Source organism: Elephantulus edwardii, unplaced genomic scaffold (genome assembly GCF_000299155.1).
Source record: "Elephantulus edwardii isolate Elephantulus edwardi_28Jun2011 unplaced genomic scaffold, EleEdw1.0 scaffold00212, whole genome shotgun sequence".
NCBI classification, from domain to species: domain Eukaryota; kingdom Metazoa; phylum Chordata; class Mammalia; order Macroscelidea; family Macroscelididae; genus Elephantulus; species Elephantulus edwardii.
In genome coordinates, this window is record NW_006399962.1 from 4,969,173 (window position 1) to 4,976,019 (window position 6,847).

General features: G+C 42.4%; 1 pseudogene; it reads left to right on the plus strand.

The window, feature by feature from the left end:
* The first annotated feature begins 335 nt into the window (after positions 1-335).
* Positions 336-4,087, plus strand: LOC102850800 (annotated as a pseudogene).
* The last annotated feature ends 2,760 nt before the right edge of the window (positions 4,088-6,847 follow it).

Genomic DNA, 6,847 nt, shown 5'->3' on the forward strand with positions numbered 1-6,847 from the left:
CCTATTGATTTTTAACAATGTAGCAGGCATCTCCTTCTGACTTTTACTTTCCTCATTCAAAGTCCCTGTTCAGGCACCACTTGAAGATTCCAGCTCTACAACAGGTCCAAGAGTGATGAATTAGAAAGACTTAAGAAAAGAAAGACACTAAATAGTTGGGGAACAAGAGACTAAAGATATCAAGAATCTTGTTACTTTATTCAGCTCAAGCAGAGCAAAATCTTCAAATGATTAACAATATGCCATAAAACAAATTATATTATAGCAGGGAGTATAAACATTTCCTCAAGAGCATTCTTTCAGTATAAACATTTACCAGGGGATTTACAAAGAACATGTTCCCGGTATTGCTCAGAGTCTTACCTCACAAACCGTTGTTCCAAGCAAGCTTGCAGGTTTTCCTATTATCAGACTGTCTTCAAGCTACGTACAGGTTATTCTGTTATCAGGCTGCTAGACTCTGTCATGTCCTAACTCATCAACCGGTCTTCTTTTAACTCCACAGTAGATATTTCACAGCCTTGGAAAATCTGCTGTAGAGTCAGCTATGAGTTGGTTCTGACTTGACAGCATTGAATTGAGTTTGTAGTTTGCTCTGGCTGGAGAGAGATGAATGCTTGCACCTAAAACGAGAATCGTTTTCTGTACCTACGTCACAGGGTTTTTACAAGGATTAATAACAGATGCTGCACTGGACATGCTTACCAGGTTGTGCAAAGAAATCTAGAGGACAACTGACTGGAAGAGATCTATATTTGTTCCCATTCCAAAGAAAAGTGATCTTACAGAGCATGCAAATTATCAAACAGTATAATTAATATCACATGCAAGCAAGATCCTGCTGAAATGTATATATAAAAAAAAACAAAAGGCACAGCACATCAACGGAGAGCTGCCAGATGTGCAGTCTGCATTTAGAAGAGGCTGTGGTCCTAGGGACATCATTGCCAGTATTAGATGAATCTTGCCTGGAAGAAGAGAGTACCAGAGAAATGTCTATTTGTGTTACATTGACTATGCCAAGGCATTTTGGCTGACTCTGAGAAGACAGAGAATCCCAGAACACTTGATTGTGCTCATGAGAAACCTATGCTTGGAGCAGGAGGCAGTCATGAGAACAGAGCAAGGAAACACTGCATGGTTCAATATCAGGAAGGGTGTACACCAGGCATGTGTCCTATCTCTATACCTTTTCAATCTGTATAAAGAACAGATCATCTGGGAGGCTGGGCTCTATGAAGAGGTATGTGGAATCAGAATTGGAGGGAGACTCATCAATAATGACACAACCTTGCTTGCTGAAATGGTGGAGGACCTGAACCACTTGCTGTAGAAGGTCAAGGACCACAGTCTCAAATATGGATTAAAGCTCAAGATCAAGAAAACAAAGATTCTCACCACCGGGACTGGCAGCATCATGGTAGACTGTGAAGAGAGTGAGATTGTTAACAGCATCAGTTTGCTTGTCTCCACAATCAACACTCTTGGTACCAGCATCCAGGAAATAAAAAGATGAATTGCACTGGGAAAATCTGGGGTCAGTGACCTCTCCAGGGTACCGAAGAGCAAGGATGTCAATCTGTAGACTAATGTGGACATCATCCAGCCCCTGGTCTTCACAATTACTCACTATGCATCAGAAGGCTGGGCAAAGATGAGAGATGATAGGAGAATTGATGCCTTTGAGCTATGGTGCTGGAGAAGAGTATTGAATACACCATGGATGGCTAGGTGAATGAACAGATTCAACCTGGAGAGGGTGAAGCCAGACTGTTCCTTGGAGGCAAGGATTGTGAAGCTTTGTCTGACATACTTTGGACATGTTGCAAGCAGTGACCAGTCCTTAGAGAGGGACATCATGCTTGGTAGGATGGAAAGACAGTGCAAGAGAGAAAGACCCTTGATGGGATGGATTGACTCAGTGATTGTGGTAATGGGGGTTGACTAGGGTAATGGGTTTACTGGGATAATGGGAATAGGTGTTTCAGAGACAATAAGATTGGCTCAAGATAGAGCAAGGTTCAGAGCTGTTGTACATAGGGTTACTATGAGTTACAAGCAACTCAACAGCACACACAACAACAACAACAACAACAACAATCAGGAGGTCAGCATAATATTTGGCACATAGTATTTACTCAAACAATATGTGTTGTTTACTTTTGAGTTGGCATCATCTTATAGCTGACTCTCCAGCAGGTTTTCAGGATCAGTCAATTACACGAAAGGAGATTGTCCATCCGTCTCCTGAAGAGCAGCTGGTGGATTTGAGCTGTGTCGTAAACTCTTTAACACTAAGCCGCCAGAGCTCCAGAGAATATTAGCTATTTTTATTAGTATTGACTCAGCTGTCTATCTGTGCTTCCTGTTGAAACCCCAATCACGTATATGCCTCAATCTACTATTTTGCTCCAGCTGACCACGTTGTAACTTTCCCTTCTTTTCAAAGTAGTGTGTGATGGAACTACCTTGATCTCATTTATAGCAGTAGACACTTGTCTTGTGTTTTTATTTTCCAGAAACTTTAAAAACCCTTCTAATGATTAAGTCATTGGCTGCTAACCAAAAGATTGACTGAACTCCTAGTCTCTTCAAGTGAGAAAGATCTGGTGATCTTCTTTTTCTGGCTTCTGAACCTATTGAGTCAGTCAAAATCCTTGCTATTGCTGATAGGTGCTGTAAAATCAACTGCAACTCCTAGCAAGTTTATGTACAACACATAGAAACTGCCTGATCCTGTGCTAGTTTACAATTTTTGCTGTGCTAAAGTTGCTGCAGTTGGGGTGCCAATTCATCTCAAAATCTTTAATAGCAACAGAAATTATCTGAACGATGAAGCAGAAAAAGAATTAGTTAAAAAAAATATATGTTAGACAGCCAAGACCTCATCCTGACTGGGAACACAACCCCCCCCCCCCCAGTCACTGTCACTGGTTCACATCTGCCACCCACAGCTCACCAAGGATTTGGACATTGCTGCACTCATCATGGTCAGCAACCACTCCAGCATGTGCAAGGCTAGCTTTGGGGGCAATGATGCCCCCTGAGCTGTCTTCTCCTTAATCATAAGGTACCCTCAGCATGAGGGTGTGATGATGAGCATGGGCCAGAAGGACTCCTACATAAGTGACAACTCCCAGAGCAATAGAGGCATCCTGACCCTCAGGTATGCCATTGAACACAGCAGTGACACCAGCTGGGATGACATGGAGAAGATCTGGCACCACACCTTCTACAATGAGCTGCATGTGGCCTCTGAAGAGCACCTTGTTCTGCTGACTGAAGGCCCCCTGAACCCCAAGGCTAACTGTGAGAAGATGACACAGATGATATTCAAGATCTTCAACATCTCCACCATGTATATCTCCATCCAGGCCATGCTGTCCCTGTAGGCCTCTGGCCACACCACCGGCATCATGACTGATTCCAGTGAAGAGGTCCCCCACACTGCCCACATCTATGAGGGGTACGCTCTCCCCCATGCCACCTTGCATCTGGATCTGGCTTGTCAGGACCTGATGGACTACCTCATAAAGATCCTCACCGAGAGAGGCTTCAGCTTTATCACCATGGACGAGCAGGAAATTGTGCATGATATCAAGAAGAAATTCTATTGTGCTGTCCTGGACTTCCAGCAGGAGATGGCCATGGGAGCTTTTACATCCTCTCTGGAGAAAAGCTATGAACTGTTGGATAGACAGGTCATCAACTATCAGCAATGAAAATTTCTGCTGCCTCAAGTTGCTCTTTCAGCCCTTTTTCCTGGAAATGATGTGGAAATCCACTAAACTATCTTCAACTCCATCATGAAGTGTGATGTCGACATCTGCAAGGACCTCTAGGCTAACACAGTGTGTTGTCCAGAGGGACCACCATTTGCCCAGGCATTGGTGACAGGATGCAGAAGGTCATGACGCTGGCCCCCAGCATGATGAAGGTCAAGATCATTGCTTTCCCTGAGTGCAAATACTCTGTGTGGATCAGTAGCTCCATCTAGGCCTTCCTGGCCACCTTCCAGCAGATGGAGATCAGCAAGCAAGAATACGATGAGTCTATCCCCTCTACTGTCCACCGCAAATGCTTCTAAGCAGACTGTTTAGTTGCATTACACCCTTTCTTGAATTAAAAAAAACCCTAATTTGTGCAGAAAAACCCAACAAACTAGAAGAAAAAGATACATAATTTATTTATATAAAATTTGTGTATATATATATATAAAACTTGTATACATATGTATGTTAATGTACAGAATTATTGAGAGATTGTGATCAGACCCAAGTAACTTCCAAACTTCTACAAGTAACTTCCAAACGCTGAACTCTTAAGTTGAAGAAATTATGTTGCTGCCCCCAGGGGCACTGATGCCACCACTATGCCTTCCAACACCTTTGGAACCTTCTTTTCTGTAGAGAGGGAGGTCTGGTGGCCTAGTGGGTGAGAAAATTTTCTGCCAGCTCCATAGGAGAAAGATGAGTAATCTCTTCTAGTGTGATTTACAGCTTCTGAAAACCTATTGGAAGGTCAGCTATGAGCCAGTTCCAACTTGATGGTAGTGAGTTTTAGTTTGATTTTATGAGAGAGAGAGAGAGAGAGAGAGAGAGAGAGAGAGAGAGAGAGAGAGAGAATGAATGAATTTATTTCCACTCTTGTGAGCATCAGCATCATATCAGGCAAGAGTGTATCCAACTGATGAGGTGTAGTCCACATTACTACTGGGAGATTTGGAAGTGTTTTCAGCTTTACAGAAGGAAGTAATGTTTCTATCCACCAGATCTCTGAAGAGGATGATTCCCTAATGAAAGAGGGTCAGATGCAGGATGACTGTGTGGCTACAATGAATACCACATGTCCGCTCTCTAGACTCATTTACGATGGCCTCAAGGTCTCACCTGCCTTAAAAAACAAAACAAAACAAACCCAAAAAAAACCCAACAACCAAAAAGCCAACACCAAACCCAAATCAAACCAAACCAAAAGAGATTACTAGCCTGGTGAAGGGGGTGCAGAATGAGGCTGACGGTATAGGTTGAAAGTATAACAGGGAAACTGAGTTCTCTTGCCCAGTTATGCATGCTATCACTAATTATGGATGACATCAGAAATCAAGGTGAGGAAAGATTGGGAAGTGGATTCAAGTGGGATATGTTGAGGGAGAGCATTTAATGTTTAATTGAACATAAAATGTTTAATGTAAAGAATTTTATATAATATATTAGACTATGACTCTAAAAATATTGTGCTTGTTATAATGTACCATGGAGTTGGAAATGATCTATAGCTGACCCTCGACCAGATTTTCAGAGGCAGTAAATTGCATTGGAAGAGATTGTTCATCTTTCTCCCATAGAGCAGCTGGTGGATCTGAACCACATGCTATTGGAGCACAATTCTTTACTCCTAAACCATCAAACTAATTTGAGAATAATGTGGACTTAGCACTCTTTTTTTGTCTTCAAGTTTCTAACAGTATAAAAATGGATAAAGAAACACGAAAATAATAGCAGTTCACAGGGAAGTTTCTTAATAACTTTAAGTACTATTTCCCCCCATTACTGTCAAGTCAGAACCAACTCATAGTGTACTGTCCATTAGGTTACGAGTCTGTAAATCACCTGGGAGAAGGTTGTCCATCTTTCTTCCAGGGAGCTGCTGGGAGATTTGAACTGTCAGAGAAGTAGTGTCATTGGGTTAGCAGTAAAACCCACTATGAGCTGTGCCACCAGAGCTCCCCTATATTTATAATAATGGTGGCATAAAGGAGTGGTGAGATTAACAAATTTCAGTTAGGAATTTCTTGAATTGGATCTTGTAGTATGAATCAAATCTTATAGGGACCTCTGGTGGCCTAATGGTAAGAAACTGTGTTGTAATCCCAAAGGCATGTGATTTGAATGACTATACCAGTTGCCCCATGGGAGAAGGATGGACAATCTCTTCCAATGTGATTTACTGCTTCTGAAAACTTACTGGAGGTTCTGATGAGTTGGTTCAGACTTGATGGCACACAACAATAACAACAATCTTTATGGAAGCAGGTAGACCTTACTTCCACTGCTCTGTTGGTAGGTTTGAACTTCCAGTCTTTAAGTTGATGTTAACACTAACTGAGTCAAGTACTCCTAGTGATCCTATGAACAACAGATCTGAACCTTGTCCTGTCCTGTGCCACCCTTTACATCTCTAACACACTCGAGCCCATTGCTGCAGTCCCTGTGTCAATCCATCTTATTGAGGGTCTCCCTCTGCTTTGCTGACCTTCTGTCTTTCCTTGTCTGATGTCCCTTTCCAAGGAACAGCCTATTCTAGCAGAGTGCCCAAAATATATGAGATGAAGAGTCACCATCCTTGCCTCCAAGGAGCAATCTGTCTATACTTTCTCCAAGATATATATGTTTTGTTCTTTTGACAGTCCATGGGATGTTCAGTACTCTTCTCCAATGCCACAACTCAAAGGCATCAACTCTTTTAAAGTTATTCTTATTCATCATCTAGCTCTCAGATGCATAGCCAGTGATTCAAAAGACTATGGTTTGAATCAGGTACACTTTGGTCTCCAAATTGACATCACTGCTTCTCAGTAAGTCCCTGACTACAGACTTTGTCAGTGCAATATGTCTCCTGATCTCCTGACTGCTGATATCAAGTGTATTTATTGGGGACCTAAGTAAGATAAGTATAGCACTGGTCTGTGCGTTGCTGTACAGAGGTAACTCGTGGTTGCTGTGATGCTGAAGCCTGTGACAGTGATGTGCCAATTGTGGTAATGGGCACCCATGGTGGACAGTGTTGGCTGGAGCTTCCCGACTAAATCAAGCCTGGAAGCAGGAGCGGCATCCACTTCCAAAAT